At 39.2% G+C, this 20,559-nt stretch overlaps 1 protein-coding gene across 10 annotated transcripts in view; it reads left to right on the top strand.

Moving 5' to 3' along the window:
- Nucleotides 1-20,559, top strand: part of SORCS2 (sortilin related VPS10 domain containing receptor 2) — a 540,320-nt gene that overhangs the window by 140,218 nt on the left and 379,543 nt on the right. Inside the window, exon 2 of one of the 10 annotated variants that reach the window (XM_068188618.1) lies at nt 18,881-18,937. The exons of the other annotated variants lie outside the window; for them this stretch is intronic. The gene's annotated coding sequence lies outside the window, so the exon portion shown is untranslated. The remainder of the gene's footprint in view (nt 1-18,880; nt 18,938-20,559) is intronic. 10 annotated transcript variants of the gene reach the window in all.

The following is a 20,559-nucleotide window of genomic DNA, read 5'->3' as shown; positions in this document are numbered from 1 at the left end:
TAAGATGCTCTTATGGGAATATATTTAATGCAAGTTCCTCTCAAGTTCTTATCAACAGGAATCAAGGTTATTGGCATCCACTGCCTTTGAGATAGAAAACAAACCTCATGGTCTGGAACTCAAAGAAAATGTTTCTTGGTTTTTGCTTGAGAGCACTAATCCCTCTTTCTAATTGGGAGGCAAAACTTAAACAGGAGGATTTTATTATGCTTCATGTTCCATGAAGTAAAAGAACAATTTTTACAGCAGCAGCTTTGTATTCCACTGGTAGTGAAAGAAATAATTGAAATGGGCATAAAGGTTGAATAGAGATCCAGTTCAAGTGTATTAAACAACTTCTATGAGAATGTTTCTGATATACTGTGTTGTTGGTTTTGTGGGGTTATTTTAGGTTTTTGTTTTTGGGTATGTTTGTGGTTTTGTTTTTGTTATTGTTGTTTTTTGTTTGGTATTGTTTTGTTTTGAATGTACCTTTTCTGGGGAAAAAAATATATACATGATGTAAGTGTAAGGGCTGTTTATTCCCTCTTGCTGGCTTCTTCATGTTTTTACTTAAAGCCATAGAGCTTTCATATTCTGAGTGTATCTGGACAAATTGCTATGCAGATTTTTTTCTTATACAGAGAACCCACAGGTCTTGAGGATTTTGATGGGTAAAGAAGTTCAGTTGCTGAAAATGAAAGATAGTCATTACAAGGACAAACCAGGGTAACTTTGTCATCTTACTACCAAGGAGAACACTCTATTTTGGTTTGGGTTAGTCTCAGCCTGCAGGTTGACAGGCTTGACATGAACTTCTCAGAGTCCATGCTGTCAATAAGTATCTTGCTAAGGCTGGCCTTGTTTTTCCCCAGTTTCCCTTTGTAATGCAGCTGTAGTGGGTTCTTAACTTTAGAGGTTGCAATCTTTCTGCCAAGCTTGTTGCACAAGTGGTGAACTTTCAGCTGTGAAATTCTGAATGAGGGGTACTGCAGAGACACAAAACCCTGAGCTAATTTCCCCTCATTTTTCTTCTTCCCCTGAAAAAAAGGGATGAAAGTCTTATCTCATATTTCTAATGACTTGTCCAGATTCTGCATCTCCCACTACACCTTGCAATACAGAGTAAGCAGCTGGGACTGATTTTAATGTAGTAGGATGTATCTGTGCTTCCGGGGAAAGGAGAATCGTTAATTTACTTAAATTCCTTAGCAGCTCTATTCAAGTAATTCAAGACCTAGAATATCTCCTGTAGATCTGATAGCTGAATCATTTGTCAGAGAAACACAATTAAATGTAATAAAATCTAGATTTGAATTACAGTTTGGCCTGAATGTAACCCTGAAGTATGTACCTTATAGTAATATTTACAATAGATATAAATCATTGCAATTAGTAATAAAACTAATGAGACAGAAGCAAAATAGTAACCTTATTAAAATTCTCATTTCAGTAATGGAATGTGACTCAGACATTTGAAGTGAAAATGGATGCACACTGATTAAATTTGAAAAATATTCTTTGAGTCTGTTTCTTAAAAAAATCTTATTGCTTGATTGGTCACTAAGGTTTGCACTTAACTATAGTGAAAATGCAGAGTTCTGTTAAAGTAAATGGAACTCATCCCTGGAAATGTTCAAGGTCAGCTTGGATGGGGCTCTGGGCAACCTGGTGTAGTGGAAGGGGAGTTGGAATGAGATGGTCTTTAAGGTCCCTTCCAGCCCAAACCAGTCTGTGATTCTGTGGTCAGGAGAAAGAATAGCTGGAAGGTCTAATCTTGTAGCAGGCTCCTGCTGGAACAACTCTGATTATCATTTATCTCTGGGGTTAGGTGTCTTGCAAGTGAGACACCATTTGCTTAACCTAAAGTTCTTAGGGATTAGGAATATTTATGGGAACCATAAACATGTGATCATGCTATCAGATTTATGCAGACATCAGGTGTGGTAAATATGTAGTGATCAAAATACTGGATTTTCCGTTACTTATCCTATTTTTATAATCAAAACAGCACTTTAAAATTTTAGCACTTAATTTCTTACTGCTCTTACAAATTTTCTGACAACTCAGACAGTAAAAGGGAAAATCCTTCTCACAGCATCTTAGCCAAGAAATGCATATTTTAATGTGGATTCTGAGTACTTTCTGCAGCTTTCTGTGTTCTCCTGCCAGGAATCTGGGGTTCTTATAATGATTATTATCAAGTTGCAATCATGTTAGTCATAGTTATAATAAAAGATACTTGGTGCTCTAAGAAAATACTGTAAGCAAGAGAGTAGAAAATTATTTCAGTGCTATCTTGGGTTTTGCAGGCTTAACAATGTGACGTGTCTCATGGCTGCAATTTTTGTAAAAACACCTTTTCTCACAGATTATTTCCCAGCTTTTGATCTTAGAGTCTCTCTATCTTCTTTTTTTCCTCTTCATTTTAGACTTTCTTAATTGCCACAAAACCTAGCTCACAAAAGTCTCATCTGAATGCATCATGCAAAATCTTCTTGGCAGTAGCTGAAATGTCCACCCTGGTTTTGGGTTTTTGTTTGTTTGTTTTTAAAGCCTTCCTATACTAATTAAAGTCTTCCTTCTGTTAATATTGTAAGGGTTACATACAAAGAAATTAATCAGCTTCTGTCTGTCAGTTGTAAACCTGTCTTTTCTCTTATTAAAAACATTTTCTGTAGCAGGAAATGCTGCTGTTGCCTGATCCTGTCAGCTTTCTGCATTTGGTAAGGATGTGGAACTACAGCTGGCAAAATTCTAGGTGTTTTGGACTACTGGGATTTTTGGACCACTTCATTTTGTTCTTTACTATGAAGAATCTCCATTATACCTTGATTTTGGTGAGATTCTCCCTCTAGATCCCCATTCTGGTGGAGGCTTAGAGATTTTTTTTGTTCAGTTTTGCACTTTCTTTGGCTGTTCAGAATTCTGAGAAGGCCTGGTGAATGCTGTTTTTTCATGTCACATCTGGACTCAATATTTGATTTTGAGATTAGTCTTCTAGAAGGGTGCTTTGTTTTATTCAGACCATTAGCATGCTGGAGTAATTGCTTATGGAATGAGGAAGAAGCCTGTCATCAGTCTTTGGGTGCTGCTGTCTCATTTTGCCAATTCCATCCATAGATGTTTCTTATTCTCCATGTGGATATACAGGTGGTCGATTCCCTGGGCCGGTGAATGCAGTGAACAAGAGCTGCTGTGCCTTTGGTGCCTTTTTCATAGCCATTATGGAAAGGTTGCCTTGGCATTTCAGCAGAAGTTGCTGTGTCTGAAAAAGGGCATTTTTTTGACTAAGCAAAGACTGAGTGATTCTAAGTTATTTCTGCATATGTGAAATTAATTTCTTTTCCATGCTCAGTTCATGGGATAGGCACTCTGGCTCTAGGATCCTCTAGTATTGGTAAGTCTGCTGTATATACTCTTTATATGGGCTTATCTAGACTTGCAAATTCTTTGGGGTGGGGATCTTTTAGGCTTGGTGTTTGTGCAGCACCTAGCATTGTGTGTTTAATAAGAGACATACTGTACAGTATCATCATGAAAGCTAATGGTCTGGTAAAGCTTAGGGGACAGCTTAAACCAAGCTTGTACCAAACTTTAGTAGGCTCACTGTCTTCTCAGGAAATCTTCGCCTTTAAATAATTCCACTTAAATCAAGAGCAGAATATACAGAACAACTACAGAGGAGACACAGGTCTCCATACCGCTTGCCAGACTAACCATGCTGACTGTCTTGCCTGGCATTCCTATTTATTTTCACATTCTTTCATCCTTTCTCACAATTTGAAAATCGGTTATTTCCCCCTTTAAAAAAACAAAGAATTATTTTTTAAATTTTTTGTTTGTTTTTGTCACAACACTTCTGAACTCCCAGCATATTGTTAGAATCTTGTCATCGTTTTCTTGAATAGGACTTCCATCCCTAACTGGGAATTTGACTGACAGGAGAAATTGTATCTTGCTTCTCTTGCTGGTGGTTTGGAAGAGAACTTTCTGACACATTGCATTGCACTGTATATGCAGGGATATACCTGTATATACCTCTGTCACATGAGAAGGGGTGTTTTCCTTGAACCTTAGTGTGGGGAGATTTCTTCAGTCTTTGGTTCTTGGTTTGTCAGTGCCCCAGGAAAGCCAAGTTCCTCGTGCCTGGCCATTCTGTGGTGTCCTGTTATAGAGCCTTTTCTATATGGGCTGAGCATGCTGCTGGAGCAGAGTGGGATTTGACTGATTTAGGGGCACTCCACCAGCATAAGGAACACCCCTCAGTAGGTCCTCCACCTTACTTGACTGTTCCCATTGCTGGCAGCTACTGATGCCCATGAAGGACTCACACCAACAGTTTACAGAATAACACTGAATAAATATAGAATATAGGTTAAGTTTCAAGGATTGCTAGTGACAGTATCTGAATGCAAAAACATATTCAAAGTACTACACAGACAAACTAATCCCCATTAAGAGTATTCAGCATCCACAGAGTAGGGTTCTTAACCAGTAGATGTCCCTGTGAGGGAGAAGAGATTCAGCCCATCGACTGATCCCAGCGGTTTTGATGGAGCCTTCCCTGACTCTTCCCCATTCTCAACTTACTTTTCTACTATTTCTTTGTTTAGGTGGAGCTCAGGTGACTCTTGTCATACATATCTTTGTTACTGATTGGACTGAAGTTCTCTCACTTTGCTCCTAAAGTCAACAGTCAATAACTTCAGAGTGCATTCTCAGTGAGAGGTGGCTTGTACCTTGGGATGGGTAACTTTGGGGTGGACATGTGTGTTAGTATTACAATTAGGTTTTAATGAACCTAGTTGATCTGAGGAGAGCAATTTCAGCTCTGACTTGCTGGCTCAGCAGCAGGACATCTTCCCCCATTTCCCCTGGCTGACAGGTGCTGTGTGATTATCAGCTACCATCGAGTTCCCCTCCCTGCAAGGATTTCAAAAGAGCCTGGCAGTGGTGTTTCTGCTTCTGCTCTGCTCCACCTTCCATTCATCCCCTTAGCAGGGGCTATGGTTGCAGGTTCTGTGTATGGGGGAGCATCATGGCAGAGGTTTTGAGCTGCCAAATGCATTCCATCCAGGGAGCAGCAGCTGCATTTTATCCTATAATTTCCGTAGTGTTGTAACTTTTGTTAGGATGTGAATACAACTTCTCAGTTTCTTCTAATTTTACCCCAAGCCATCTTTCCACACTCTCCCTCTGGAGTTCCATATAAATTTGGTCTTATTACTGCAAGCTTTTGTTTGCTGATAGCTCCTGCAAGTCATTCCCTCATGGGAAATATTTTGGCACTTTAAATTTTATTTACATCTGGATATTGTGCCTGCAGACTTACCAAAGTAAGATGCTGACTGATTAGAACTAGTCTTTTTGTATTCCTGTTAAAGACTTCACCATCTGTGAACTGTAATTAGACTTCTTGCTAATTAGATATAACAAAACTGCATAATGCCAAGTTTGAGGAAAAATTTATTAGAAATACAATGTACCATATGACTGATTTGTTTCTTTAAGTGCTTAACTGTAAATAAAATGTTTCTCTAATGTCCCAAACATCCAGTTTCCCACTCCTGTAGGCTTTAAAAATTCCTTTCAGCCATTCATGATACTATGTTAGTTTCTATAGGGATACCAATTTCCTGTCTCAAATTATTGTACTTCAGAGGTACATGAAGCCTTTTAATGTTTTTTACCCATTTCCCCTATTTCACTCTTTGATTTTACAGATGCTCTTACTCAAGGACTGGAATTCCTATAATGTTGGCCTATTTTTTCCACTGTGTGATGGAAACCAGAATAAATATATGCCTTTCCCTCACAGGACTAATGAAGATTCCTGGTGCCTTATTGGTACCCTCACTAAACATTGCTCTATATCAAAACCTTACAAAATTTATATTCATTTTTGTTATGGACCACTAAGCTAGAGAAGCACAGTCTCTTCACCTTGACCAAATCAAGAACAGCTGCAGCCAACCAGGTGAAATTTAAACACTTAGGAAAAATAGTGTGTCAGCCATGATGCTGCTGAAAACCAGTATGAGAAGTCCAGTTGGGCCAGGCCTCCATAAGGTGACTTAATGGGGACTGAACCTTGACTGAGACAGTTTGCTGTTCCTGTGATACATGTAATAGAGAGAAATCCTAAAACAGTCTGATCAATATTCCCTTTATCTACCTATGACAAAGTTTGTGTGTTGGTTGAATTTTATGTAAGGTTTAGGGTCTTTTTGGGAGGTTGTCACTGTGCTGCACTATATTGCTTCCCCTTCTCAGTGTGCATTCCTGTGAGGGCTGCTCTGATCAGAGATGGGTGTCTATTTGCCCAATAGTCTTTTGATGCAACATTCTTGTTGTATATAATGCCTCAGTCCCTCTGAATTTTGTTCTTGCCACATTATGCCATGGCCACTGTAACCTTGCTCATAAGCACATGCAGAATTTGATACATTTTGTGAGATGTGCAGTCCCAAGTAGCCTCAGTTCAAATGTTTGCATTGCTAAATGCCTTTCTCATCAGGAATCACTCATACAGATGAATGATACTGTTTCTGATATAGATCACATCCTGAAAAATCTGTGGAATGGGGTAGACTGCTGGAGTTTCTAAGCAGCAGGAAAAATAAATCATTACTGAAGAGATTCCAGATGAGATTATTGGATATCCAAATGCACAAAAACTGTGTGGGGAAGGTGTGCATAGAAAACATTCAGGAAAGTCAGGAAGAGATCCATGTGGCTGGGAAGCAAGTGATGTATTTGTATTTTAGGAGGTAATACATGCTAAAACTGAAGGAGAAGCAGGAAATGAAGAAGATGGATGTGTGTGGATCCTAGGATGAATTATGATCTCACAGAATTAAGCAGGTTGGCAATGGTGATTGTATAACTGAGACGGAGTGTATAATATGCTCTTTATGAATGTCTTTCTCATTTATATATATACTCTTCTACCCCTTTTTCTTTCTAATTTAGGCTCTTTTCTGATTTTGTCCCTTGAGTGGCTCTCTAGTGTGGTGGATTTATGCTGTTTGTTCAGCAACATTCCTACTCTTCTGAATTCTGTCCCATGTGCATTTAAGATAATCTTGGTTTGCATTTCCACTTGCCTGCTTGTTTAGCTTTTTCTCCCAGGCCATTAGTTCAGTTCTGTTTTCTTGAAGGGAAAAAAAATTTCTTTCTGTGGTAAAAGTAATTAAGTCTCCTATGCTAAAACCCTCTTCTCCAGGATACTCTAGATTTATTCTATTATGATTCCCTTGAAATCCATATATAATGTTTTTGATTGGTGGTAGAAAAAGCTTGGCTTCTCCTACTCCTTTTCCTTATGATGGAAGTTTCTGTGGCTGAGCTGGTTGGCAGCAGGTGGCTCCCAAAGCAGTACCTGCACCACACCATTAACAGCTATTTGCTGTGGCTCCAGAAGCTTAGCCTATGGTGTTGTCTTCTTTTTATTTGTGCTGCAGTTCTCGGTTAGCAGCTGCTCACATCGCTATCTTTTTCAGCTGCCTGTGTGTGGGCATAAAATCCATACAAGGATCACTGTCCTGTGGTTGTAATAGCAGAAAATAGATGTATTTTAATCTCTCAAAAGATCTTTAGATGTTTTCAAAGAGAAGTGAACTGTGATTGTGCAGGGTGAAAAGGGTCTTGTGCTTTTTAACTTCTATAGGACGACACAAGGGACAACTGCATCGCTTTCTTCTTTTTCTGCTCTTTTTATTGATGCTGGGAATTCAAGGCTTGTTTGGCTCAGGGGAATCCATGGGATTTATCTTTTCTCTCTCTTTTGTACTTATTTGACTTTTTGCCAATGATTGGCTTAAAAGTATTTCTATTAGCTTTTTAACATTAATTGAATGATGGTGCTGTTTCTCCACCTCAGCTGCAAGTGTGTGCTGTAACCACCTCTCTGAAACTGGAAGAATAATGTAAAACAAGTAGAAAGAACAGGTCAACTAGGGTCTGAAAATTTGTAAGCTTTTATTTTTTTCTTGCTTTTTAAGTTTGATCTGGATTAAAAATTATGTAGAACAAGTATTTCCCTAGTTTCAGGAAAGATACAAAGTCAGGTCCAAAGTCAAGCCAGGAGATCTAAGTACAGTTCAGGCGCATCAGGGACTGGGATGGGGAACTGGCACAGCTGTGACACCTCAGGCCAGGACTCTGTGGCAGAGCTGAAATGAAGATGGCAGGCTCTGCACTGGGAAGTGCATGGGTTGGGCTCCAAGGTGGGACTGACCACGGCAAATAAAGTCTGTTGGTGCTTTTCAGGACTCTGACAAATATAACTTGCTGACAACATCTTCTGGGAGAATCTTATGGCCAAAGTCACTGTGACAAACTAGGAGTGCCCAGTAGAGCTGAAAGGTGGATGATGCTGATTGAGAACAAGCATGAGACTCTTATGCAGAGTGAATGCTGGCTTTCAAGTGGAACATTTATAAGGAACCATGCAGAGGAGATAATATCATTGCAACATCAGGCTGGATGAAGCCCCCAGGAACCTGTGATTCTATCCATGCTCTTTTGTAACAAGACTTCTTATGCAGTAGAGGAAGAGGGAAGAGGACAACTACAATGCTTAGAACAGATGAAAAGATGATAATTGTAACTGATTTACTCTGAAAATAATCAATGGACTTAGATGACGCTTGCTACAAAAGCCTATCCTTCAAAAATATTTTTGTGCTTTTGATCTGTAAAAGCATCTGCAGGGGATACTCAGGTCATGTTCATATAAAAATACCTGGTTTCAGACAAAAAAATCAAGTACTTTAAAAATAATTCAGACTGTGGTAGTATCATTTCCATAAAAGATATGGATGTAAAAAGAGATGACAGTGGAGAACCAAGGTCAAAAATCAGACTCTTAATATTATCTGACTAATATTTGGTTTCCCAAGGTATTTGGCTTTTAAGTAGAAGACTCTTGTGGTAGAGGTATTTTCTACACAATGCACTTGGCCTTCTGCCAACAGATGAGTGCTCCAGATGGATACTAATGGAAGAAATATTAATACACTGTAGCATGTCAATTATCTTGAAAAGGTCTCCAGCAACCATTTATCACTTAAATTTCACATCTTATAGCTTGGTACCAAATTGTGTTGCATGTTAGAATAGTTCTGCCAAATTTGATCCATCATTAACTTTCATTTGTTGATAATTTGAACATGAATTTTTATTGAAGTTATGCATCTTTGTCAACTTGATGGAGCCATCCAGAGTTATCATGCTGTCACAGATATGTGATGAGTGATGATCTGCGATGCTGTTTCCCAGCATCTGAGAGTGGACTGAGATTTGATTGTATTCTGGAAGGACTTTAAGGGTATAACCCCCAGCAAAAATCCTGAGGCCAGGGACTTTTTGTTATATTTGAAGGGAACGAGGTAGAGAGGAAAGGAGAGAGAAAAGGAGAAAAATAGTTTTATTACTTAAATTGTATTCCCAGTTGCTGAATCATGCCCTGAAACTTATGGTTTTGGGTTTTTTTTTAACCTTATTAGAATGGTGACTTTCATTGCTAGGGTTACCAGGCTACCAAGCAAGACAGAGTAGTTATAAAGCAGAAAGGTAAGAGCAGAGTGAACATTATTTATCTAGGTGGGTTTCCTGGATTGGGTGATGTATCTCAGGTGCAAGAAAGCCAGTGAACCCATTGCAGAGGATGTGATGCAGTTACAAGTTTAAGAAATAAGGAATATAAACATCAGTGGTCTCTGACTTATGATGAAGGCAAAAACCCAGAAGGTCAACACAGAAGCTTCTGTCCCCATTACATTGGGAGAAATCCTTTGGCTGAAGGAGAATGTTGGACCTGTGAAGTCTGAGATGGCTACCCCTACCTTCTAGTCAGACAGCACGTGGTAGGCTGTGGACATTTGTATCTTTTTGTGTAATATTTCTGTGCCATATAGAGCACTGCAAAGCTCATCAACTTATTTTGCCTACACCAGGCATGCTTCATCTGCTTGCCTTTTGAAAAGCAAGCACTGAACAGGTTAGATGTTTTATTAAAGCTCTTAGAATTCTTGATGGCGTGCAGAATTCTGGCCAAGAGAAATCTTGGAGAGGGTTACATAGTAGTTTTTAATTACTGCTTAGTATACTTCTCTAATGTGCTCAGATACTGTCTTCAGGAGTGTGGCCTCTGTTGAATAGACAGAATGGAAATCAAAGAAAAAGTGCCTAAGCAGCCAATAAATAATTTAACAAGCTTTTAATTTAAATGAGATAAATTAAAATCAGCAAGAAAGGGATGACACAGGGTTAAACATAAACTGTAGCTGTATGCAGAACCTTGGAAATGGAAACAAAGCCTTGGCATTGGGAATACAAACGTTTTTGGGTTTTTTTTCTGGAATTGCTGTGTCTGATCAGTATTGTTGCCTGTGTCTAAATGGATAATGCCTGTGTCTAAATGTCTTCATGCAAAGCTCAGGATTGCTGCATGTGTTGTATTTGTGCCTGTGTTTGATCTAATTTTCTCTTCTGAGAAACTGTAGCACTTTAAATGCCTCAGGTGGCCTTTTTCATCACTTGGTGTAGTGATTAGATCCTTGCATTGTAAGTCAAGAGATCACACTTGAAGTCATTTCTGTATTATCCAGGGTATTGGGAGGTTGGTGTAGGCTTTGGATAATATGTGTCATTCCAGAATAAGCTTGGAGTGCAGTTTAAAGACCCTTGAACCACTGTTCTAAGCCCCCAGGATTTTGGAAAGGCTAATTAGCTCAAGCTGTGAACATGAAATACCTCTGCTCTGCTTCTAGACAAAACCTAGGCGAGAAGCTGCAAAAATGAGTTGTTGCTGCACCGAGCTAATAAACCTTAGTTTAGTGTGCTCTTTGTGGAGCTGCATCCATAACCCAGGACAGTTAATTGGCAACCTAAATAGTCTGACCGTGCCTGGGCACAAGTGACAGAGTTGCCAGCATTTTGCACCTCTGTCACGTTGACCTGACTTTACAGTGGCCAGCAGCTGGTTGTCACTGTGTGAATTGTTCTGACCCCTCTGCAACAGCCCTTGTGGGTAGGGTTGGGTTTTGCTTGGGTGTGTAAAATCCTGGTGTCTGTCAAAAATCATTGTGCAGGGTAGAGAGTGGAGAAGTTCCATTTCTCAGGCACCAGACTGAATGAAAACCTGACTGGTTTGGAGGGGGGGTTATGGTGATGTCTCTTTAGGGAATTGTGGTACTCCATGGGGGAGTTCTTTTCTGCTGCCCTTAGCTTCTGAAGCTGAAGGCAGTGTTGTTAGGGCAGGCTGGGTTCAGAGGGAGCACTGCTGAGACATAGGGTCAGTTATGGGGCTGTCACAAATGCACAAATGTCAGGTCCTCTACATTACCTCATGTTAACATCCCCTCAACACTTAATACATCTGGTTTTAGCTTTTTGTTGCTTTGAAAGCACCATAATTCCTTAGTGGTACATGAAGAAACTCACTCAAGTTTGTGTGTTTTGCAGCAAGTTGAATAGTGCTCTGACAATGAGAACCCTTCTTTATCTAGCAGTAGGTCAAAGATATCCGATACATTTTTTCTTAGTATAAGAAAAGCTTTCATATTTTCTTAATAGTTTGTTATTTTCTGGTTGGTGTTTACATTATTCTAGTGTTTATCTTAGAATTTTAAAATGCATTTTGTATATATTTGGTACATCTTCCTGGGTCTCTTGATATTTGTAGTTTATTACTTCTTGGTTTTAGTATCTCATCTACTTAATCACTTCATCTTATTTACATAATAGCATTTAGAGTTGTGCATCTTGTTTAGGTTTGTTGGGGAAAAAAAATAAACGTGGGCCATCAGAAGAATAATAACACACCAATCCTGGTAAAAACTTTTCTCCCCCCTCACTGAAAAAATGAAAAAGAAGAAAAATAAGCATCAACCGTATATTAGAGGTTTCTGCAATAATGTATATTGTATAAAGAAAGGAGATGCTCCTTTAGTTCATGTATGTCTCTGAAACAGGGAAGATTTGAGTCTGGCAGTCACAAGAACAATCTTGAGGGTTTTTTCCTAGTCATGATGCATATATTCCATTTAAAGTAAGTAGGGAAGATTTTGGTGAAGCTTATTTCCTTGCTAGCAAAAAACTGTGTAGTCCTAATGTGAAACACTTCATAGTAGGAGTAAATCTTTATATTAACAAGCTACTTTGCTCATCAGTGCATTAAGTAATGTGACTTGGTCACCCTCCTTCTTGCTTGTACCATGGAAAGCAGGTGGATGCAGAAACTTTTTGTTGGGGGACAAGTCACGGGCAGTCACCTTAGCAGTGAGATATAGGGGAATTGTTGTGGAATTAACTTTACTCAAAATAAAAATGAATAACTTAAATTTCAGTTGTTATAAACTTTCTGTTTGTTGCTAATGTTAATAGATTTTGCAATGAAATTGGTCCTCAAGGAGAGCAAGAGTGAAAACAATCACAGTTACACCAAACTTTTGCTTCCTATATCCCCTATGGAGGTTCTGCTTTCTCCCATTACACACATACATGGTTCATATAAGTTTATTATTGATTCAGTGTTGCTTTCCCTGCCTAGGAGGCTTTTAGAAAAAAGAAATTTCAATGTTAGGGATCTTTGTTATCAGCATATAATACCATTAATTTGGATTCAGAAATGAGATCCCAGACTGACAGTGTCTCAGTGTTTTCCACTGAATGGCAAATAACCTGGATGGCTTCTGAAATATGCCTGCATTTTGCAGCACTGTGTGACCCAGACTGGTCTGGTCAGAATCACACCTGTACAGCTCTGCTCAGCCAAGGATGGCTGGGGAGAAATTCACCCACATCTGGGGCTGTGCAGTGTGGATCAGTTGCTGTGAGGCTGTTTCTTTGTCCCCGTGTCCACTTTAGGTAAGAGAAATCTGACTGCTGGAGTTGCAGAGCAGTGAATGAGTTCTGACAGCCTTCAGATCCTCGTGACTGAGGTTGTCTTGGTGTACAGTTGTGGGGGAAGGTTTTCCTGCAGGCTCTGGGCATGGCTGTGTGTGCCCTCTTCCCTCTGGTCCTGGGCTGTGCAATCCCACAGGCAGGAAGATGCTGGTTCTCCTGCTGTTCTTCTCTCCTCCCCAGGAGACTGTTGCTACTCCCAGGCTGGTGTGAATCAGAAATAAGAGTCCAGCTCCATGATTGTTAATCCCAGACCAGGTGCTCCTTTATCATCCAGCAGACCAAGTGTGATCTGAAGCACTGCTGTCAAATTAGCCAGGCAGCGCAGCGTGAAATCCGTGCTGGCTCAGTGCCTGATGCTGGAAGACAGATGTTACCTGATCCATAGGGGTGATTGGAGTGGTGCGGGCGGATAATACCTGAGCCAACATAAAGCTTGACAATAGCAAATTAACTTTTCAGCATTTGCTTGTCAGATTTGAGCTGTCAGCCTGAGTTAATACTGAAGCAGTGCTTTGGTGTTTTTTTAGGAGCCTGAGGGGTAGCTCTGCAGTAGAGTCAAACAACAGCCTAACTCCCATTCAACAGTTATTTATGTAAAGCTGCTGGTGAAATGTTGAAGAAAATGAGTGGTTGTGTTTCCTCAACTGCTTTGGAAACCTTACTGTGAGAGAGGTTTGAACGCAGTGAGTGCCGCAGCTCTTCCTAACCAGCGATCAGATTCTGCTCATCTTAGTTTTAGATGGAAAAGAAGCAGCCTGAGCCTGGCTACCCATGTGCTGCCTGTGTGCAGTGGCACTAAATGAAACCAACTGCAGATGAAACTCAATCAGGCATAGTGCTGCATACTTCTTAGCTCTAAGTTTTTAAGGACATTTTACTATTCTTTTGGATTCTTCCTAATTCCTTTTTTTTTTCCACAGCAGGAGAAGGGGTTTACAGTAAAATGAGGTTTTCCTCCACATTATTAGCAACATGATTTGCTGTTTTAATGGTGATGTTTGTAGTCTAGCAGTATGTTAAAGGTTTCTATATGTTTCTGTGAAAGAAAGGAATGCTTTGAAATAAGTCTTTCCACCAAAAGAAAAAATATCAGAAGTGCATAATATATCAGTTTATGAGGAAAATCTGATTGTAAATTCATGCAACTTATTTGTGCAATTTTAAGACCTGTTTAATAGTTTACAGCTAGTTAATACTCTCACTTTGAAATCTTGATGAGCTGTCATGAAGCATTGTTTCAACAGAGGATAATTTTGCAGTCTGAAGAAGAAGTTGCTGAAAAGTCTTCTCTGTGAGATTGATGTTCTTAGCAAGATCTTACTGGTGCAGATAATTTGTGTAAATTTGAAGACTTATTATTTGCAAAATTAGTTCATTTTCCAGAATAAAACTACACCAACTATCAGAGCATTGTCTTAAGGAAATAAATGGGTCTTAAAAGATTAATAGATTAAGGCTTCCTTTTAATGGTGCTATTTACTATTGCAAAGTTATCCTAAGGGGAGAATTCTTGCTTTAACATATCTGGCATTGTTCTGTTGGAAAAAGGCTATTGTTCATTTTTTTCTAATGTGGCCTACAGTGCTTTGTAGTTACCAGATGTTACAACAGTAAAATAAATAATATTATTTAAGTTTAATTTAAAATATAATATATAGGTATCCTGAATGTTGTTTTAAAGGTTTTATTTTGAAGCCATCAACATTTTCTGTTTAAATTGAAATGATTTGATTCAGAAAAAGTAATGCACCTTTAACAAGGTATAGGATTTTTATATATTCATGTACGATCTAAGGGGACTTATTCTGATGCATTGCAGTGGACTGTATAAGTGATCACATTCGTGTGACAGGAGATATTTCTATAACACTGACTGAATCTGTAGAGAATGCAAACAATAAGAACTGGACCAGACAATTTTGATTTTGTGGGAAGAATTTTATCCTAACTGCAAGTCTTATCTTTCACACTGACACATTCTTGAAAGCAGAATTTCACTGGTCATGAACAGACAGTCATCCTTGTGGCATGAAGTGTTTGGTTTTGTTCTTGTTTTTTAATTTAATTTTTTAAAAATACAAGCCCATGACATCACTGATACTTACAGAAACAATATCACAGCTTATCCAATTATATGTTAGTACTATAAATAGATTTGAAATCTTTTGAAATTTGGGCTTCTAAGGTGTTACAGGTACATAGGAGATCATCATAGAAATTCTTGTGTTGCACAAAACAAATCTTACTCTAGCATCAATAGAATGGCACATTCTTTATTACAATAAAATTCAGTCACATTCAAAGAATTGAATCTTACAGGAGAAAGAATTTTAAGATAAACTAATAAAACCTCCACTTTTTGCAATATATTTTTTCTTTAATTCCAAATTGCAGCTGATCAGTGACATTCCCTATCCCATGGTATGAATGGAATAAAAGTTGGGTTGGAACAAAGTGCTGCTTTCTAGGTCAGCAACACAGCTGTCCTTTAGAAAATGAGTGTTAGAAAGTTGAGGCCTTATTTGATGAATATTTGGTATGTGCCTGGGTGCATTGCCGAATCATGGTTTCTGTGCTGGAATTACAGGCTTGGCTCCTCCTAATTGAGTCCCCTTTGGGCTGTCTCAGAGTGTTGGCTGGCAGGGATTTAGATCCTGGGAATCCTGCACACTTAGAGCTTTTTTAGTTGAGGGAACATCTTGTGCAGTAGGGAGCTATGTGAACTTGTCCCTTCTGTGGGACAACTGATACATTAAACTCCTCTTGTTAAATAGAAGTCTGTATTTCCGTGCTTGCTAAGGTCATGATTTCTGTCCCTTTTGAGCACCCTGCACAGGGTGGTGGGGAAGGGTCATTTTAAGTTTATGATGAGTATTTGAGAAAGTCACCATTCAGGCTTGGAAAATGTTGCTCACACAACTGAACAAGTCCACACTTGTTGCAGTGAGCTGTGGCCACTTGCTGCAGCTGCTCTTATTTTTTTTTTCCTTAAGCTATGGGTCTTTTTGCTCTGAAAGGTTCTGAGTTCTTTTCTGTGTTTGTATGCAGTTTAACAGTAAAAATACTTTTGCAGTGGCTTTTAAATTTTTTTTATTTATTAGCAGCACTGATTAAGACAGCAGTTGACAATTTGGCCATTGGCCTCCATTGTGGTTTTCACAATACACCATTATTTTCTTCTTCATAGTGGGCTACTAGCCTGGAGCCCTTCCAGTTCTGCTGCAGTAACAGGATGGGCTTAACAGAAATCTCTGGGCTCAAAAAAAAAAAAAGAAGTGACTCATCTCCCCTTGCTCATGTGCTATTGTATATCTTATTAAAAAGAACTTTGTGTGATCATTTTGTTACGAATGTCAGGTAGAGAGTCAGTCTTTTCTTTGCAGTCTGTTAAATTTTTCACTGAAACGAACGTGTTCAAAGGAGTTAATGTTATCTGAGGGGCAAGTGAGTGCTCAGGGCAGATCCTGCTCACCCACAGCAGCCCTGCTGCCCGTTCGGGCTGCTGCACCTCATTGCAGGAGGAGATGTGAAAGAAATGCTGTGCAGCTACAGCCCTGGTCGCTCTGGGAAACCAGGCACCCTAGCTAAAAATAGGCTCCTCTAAGTTAGCAGCTTTGCTTGTGAATGCACAGCCAAGAGAAGCTGATTTGTGTAATAAGTGATTTCCATGGACTGGGAACCAGGCTAGCTGGGAAGAGGAGAAAGAGTTGACAAAGTGTAGTAGTTTTAATCCTGGCTTTGGCCATTTATGGAGTGCTTGATATTTCATCCTTTAATTTTGCTAACCACTGTGCATTTCCCAAAGATCTCAGTCAATGTCAGAATTTGATCCCACTGAATGCTTTACTTACACGAGAAAAAGCGTTTGTCTTGGAGACTGCAAAGTTTTAGCAAATCAAGGACTATGTGAGGAAAACAAAGAATTATTGTAACTATTCTCTGGTCATGGGGAGTTAAGTGAAGGAGACTTCCTTGATGCTGAAAATTCACCATCAGAGGAGCTTGATCTGAATTGTCTGTGTTCAGGATGTGTGTCTCCAGAGCAGTTGCCCTCTTCTCCTTATTCCTGTTTGGCTTGGCTTCACCCCTCCCTGTGCAAAGCTCTCTGTAACCCTCTCCTTTTCAGTCCTGCAGCTGAACTGAGCTTGCCCCGCTGCCGGGGGTGATTCCTCTGCTGCGGGGTGAAGCTGTACGCATCAGTGTTTCATTTGGTAGTGTAAATGTCTCGTTTTATCAGCCAGGGAAGATTTTCAGCTAGCCTAGTTTGTGGTACAAGGAGGGAAAAAAACCGGGGGGTTGGGAAATGTAATAGATAAAGTCTTAAGCGGTCACAATTTAAACCTTAAATTGCCAATTGCATGACTGGCTAGAAAAAGGAAATGTGAGCAGAAAAAGAAGGTAGTAAACATGATGATTAAATGGATCTTACTCAGAGTAAATTATAGCATTCCCAAATGAAAGTCTTCTCCTTTACAGAGAAATCATTAAATGTTAAACTCACACTATTATATGCGTTTCATTGGGTAGACTTGCATGTGCAGAAATATCCATTTTAATTAGTGTTGAAAAGAAGTCTCGTGTACAGAGCACTGCCTGGTAGGTATTTTTATACTCTCTCTCCGTTAACTCATTTTATATGATGATGATTTCTTCTAATTTTTAATTAACATGTCTAAGTTAGAGTTGGGGAAAATGATCAGTGTTTCATTAACTGCCTCACACTTGGAGATCTATGCAAACTTAATTGATGTGGTTGCTACAGGGTACTTTGTCAAATGAGCCATCCTGCCACTACTTTTCTCCCCTTGCTTTTCAGTTCTTTGAATTTGAGTGAAAGGCATACTACTACAGCATATAGTTTTACCTCCAAAATGACAACATATGATGTGGTGTTATATTTCAGTGCAGTGTTTCACCAAGAATATTTTGAAACATTTTATAGACTGTGTATTGGAAGATCTTTTGTGTATCACTGGTATATAGTGCCCCCCCCTTTGCAATGAGTGTATATAACAGTGTTTTGGAAAAGCAGTGAGTTTTTTCTTGTTCCTTCTTTGGGGAAAATTATTAGCTCAACCCTGAGCATCACAATTTAAAATATACTTGTTCATGTATAACAAATACACCTGAATTCATAATGTTTAATATCACAAGATATTAAAGCTTGTTGTTGTTATTTATTTAGCCATACATACAAATGAGTTATACCATCTCACTGGAAAAAATGTTGAGATGTGTGGAGGCTGCATGGTCTAGTGGTAAAGGAGGTGTCCTTGGCTCTGGTCCCAGCTCTGCCACCAACCTGTCCAATGACTGGCACCAAATCAGAGAGTCTCAGAAGGAGTAAGGTTGGAAGGGACCCCAGTGGGATCTGATCCAACCTTAACTGAGTACAGCTATTGGCATACTAGAGAAAATAATTTTTGTGGAGGAAGAGACTGTTATTAATCATACTAGTTAGTGAGTATATTCCTAATATTAGTATTATTCAGTTGGTTTAGGTTATTGTAGCTGTAGTGTTACTGTTACCATAACAGGATAATGAAAAAGGATAGGAAAACAGCAAAGGCAAAGAAGACCTGAAACCCAGTGATGTACTCTGTACTCTGACCATGAATTATGCCTAGAAACTGAGTTAGAGATTAAGTCTAAGTAGCAATCCTATGTCTGAACTTGCTTTATCTGAGAAAACCAATACTTTTTACTGTGTGCTTATCATAGTGACAACAGCTAACTGTAACAGCAGGGAGAAAGTTGGTAAGTTATAAATTATTCAGATATTTTTATGAAGTCATTATTAAAAGGATAGAAAAAATTGTTTCCTTATGAAGTGAGGAAAGTGGTTATGATATTAAAATATACTTGGCTTCCTATAAAGTTTTGGACTTAGAAATTTGATCAACAGAACTCTTAAAATATTATATTCACATAATATATTAAGGCACATGAGAATAATTTAAGCCATCCATGTGGCATGGAATTGCAGAGTAATTGAGGCTGGGAGGAACATCTGGAGGTCATCTGGCCCACCTCCCTGCTCAAGGTAGGGCTCATATCAAAAGTGAGATGAAGCTGTTAAGGGTCTGTCTGCTTCAGGCATAATTTGAGAACACCAAGGTTAGAGATGTGTCAGCCTCTCCGAGTGACCTAGTACCTCACTACTCTCAGGGTGCAATTATTTTTGTTTTTATATCCCCCTGGAATTTACCCTCCAGCTTGTGGTTTTATTTCTCTTGTTCTCAGACGCTGGGAAGAGTCTGTCTCTCTCTTCTCTTTAGACAGTGAAAGGTGCTGCCTTAGTCTTCTCTTCACTGGACAAATGGAGCCACCTTACTTTTCCTTTTCTGACACGTGCTTCAGCTCTCTAATCGTGGTCCTCTACTGGAGTCTCTCCAGGCTGTCGGTCTTTGTTCAGCAGGATCCCAAAGATGGACACAGTATTCTGGATTGCGTATGTTGCTCCCTGTGTTGTAGGGAATTACGGAATGATAAGTATCAGTGAGAGGATCCCACCCCTACCTGGATGTGAGGGGACATAGTTTATACACCGGATTTGTCATGAGAAGCTGAATGCAACTGAGAAGGATGAGTTATTCAGATCTTTGCCTTTGCATATTGCATTCCTTTCTGAGGGGAAAAAACAACCAAAAAAGGGAAGAAACCCAGTTTGAAAGAAGAGAGTGCTTGGTTATAGTGGTGATATCAAGTACAAATTCTAAAGCTTAATTTTCCTGGAGAGGTGACAAAGAAGCGAGTTGCAGAGAGATGAGTGAGAGTGTCTTTTGGCACATTGCTCATTGGAACACTGGAGCCACTTTAGTGCTAAGCATGATGTAATGCAGTGAACAGTTTCCGTTTTTAACTGCTTCCAGTTCTGCAATTAGGAATGTAACGCATTGCGTTATGAGAATAAAATTTATTTTTCCTGGTAGGCTTTTTAGTGTTGGGTAAATATGACAGTTGAAACACATGGTGTTTCCTTAAAAGCTGTGAATTCAAATGATGGCTTAGTGTTGAAAAAAGGATATTGGGTGTTTACGATCCAAGGCAGGTCTGTCAGCTACAGAAGTCAGAGCATGTTTTCCACAAGCTGGAATAGTCCATTTGGGGCAAGCGCCAGGAAAAGGGGAAAATCTCCTTTGGGGAAGCAGTGGGGACATAATTCACAATTTTGTGAAAACTAATTAACTTAGTTTCTAAGCGTTAGCTCTGAATCCAGTGCCAGTCAGTATTTCCATATTTTCAATCACCAATATGAATAGTTACGTGAGTTTGCTGATAAGTTTGTAGATAGAACAATAATTGCTAAAATAATGAAGGTTGTTGCAAACATAATCTGAAATGGTTGATGAGATAAAAAAATCAAAAATTCACTTTTATGGAGACAGATGGAGAGCTGTACATGCAAAGATATAAGGCTTTCAGGATGGAAGGCTGCTTTGGGAATTAGCAGCCTTGAAGTCAATGTAAGGTGTTTGGGGGTAGCTTCCTCAATGAGTACATAACTGAATTGATGGGAAAGAGAGCTCAAGAGGTTTGTTCCTGATGCCGACATTCTCCTATACATGTATTTGTGAACTGAACCTGGAAGATGTTCTTGCTTTCATTTTTTTTTTTTTCTCATCTCCAGCTGCAGACCTTTTCTTGACAAACTTTCTTGCTCTT

This window comes from Anomalospiza imberbis, chromosome 4 (assembly GCF_031753505.1).
Source record: "Anomalospiza imberbis isolate Cuckoo-Finch-1a 21T00152 chromosome 4, ASM3175350v1, whole genome shotgun sequence".
Classification (NCBI taxonomy): domain Eukaryota; kingdom Metazoa; phylum Chordata; class Aves; order Passeriformes; family Viduidae; genus Anomalospiza; species Anomalospiza imberbis.
This window is presented reverse-complemented; position numbering and strand designations above follow the sequence as displayed.